General features: G+C 49.4%; 1 non-coding gene across 1 annotated transcript in view; it reads right to left on the reverse strand.

The window, feature by feature from the left end:
- The window catches only part of LOC126432761 (small subunit ribosomal RNA), a 1,909-nt gene extending 1,340 nt beyond the window's left edge, over positions 1-569 (reverse strand). The window contains exon 1 of the ribosomal RNA XR_007578204.1: positions 1-569. This exon is cut by the window's left edge and continues 1,340 nt beyond it. This is a non-coding gene — a ribosomal RNA (small subunit ribosomal RNA).

Here is a 569-nt window from a genome sequence, read left to right on the forward strand (position 1 = left end):
CTCCAATAGATACTCGTTAAAGGATTTAAAGTGTACTCATTCCGATTACGGGGCCTCGGATGAGTCCCGTATCGTTATTTTTCGTCACTACCTCCCCGTGCCGGGAGTGGGTAATTTGCGCGCCTGCTGCCTTCCTTGGATGTGGTAGCCGTTTCTCAGGCTCCCTCTCCGGAATCGAACCCTGATTCCCCGTTACCCGTTACAACCATGGTAGGCGCAGAACCTACCATCGACAGTTGATAAGGCAGACATTTGAAAGATGCGTCGCCGGTACGAGGACCGTGCGATCAGCCCAAAGTTATTCAGAGTCACCAAGGCAAACGGACCGGACGAGCCGACCGATTGGTTTTGATCTAATAAAAGCGTCCCTTCCATCTCTGGTCGGGACTCTGTTTGCATGTATTAGCTCTAGAATTACCACAGTTATCCAAGTAACGTGGGTACGATCTAAGGAACCATAACTGATTTAATGAGCCATTCGCGGTTTCACCTTAATGCGGCTTGTACTGAGACATGCATGGCTTAATCTTTGAGACAAGCATATGACTACTGGCAGGATCAACCAGGGA

Source organism: Schistocerca serialis, unplaced genomic scaffold (genome assembly GCF_023864345.2).
Source record: "Schistocerca serialis cubense isolate TAMUIC-IGC-003099 unplaced genomic scaffold, iqSchSeri2.2 HiC_scaffold_1153, whole genome shotgun sequence".
In the NCBI taxonomy this organism is placed as follows: domain Eukaryota; kingdom Metazoa; phylum Arthropoda; class Insecta; order Orthoptera; family Acrididae; genus Schistocerca; species Schistocerca serialis.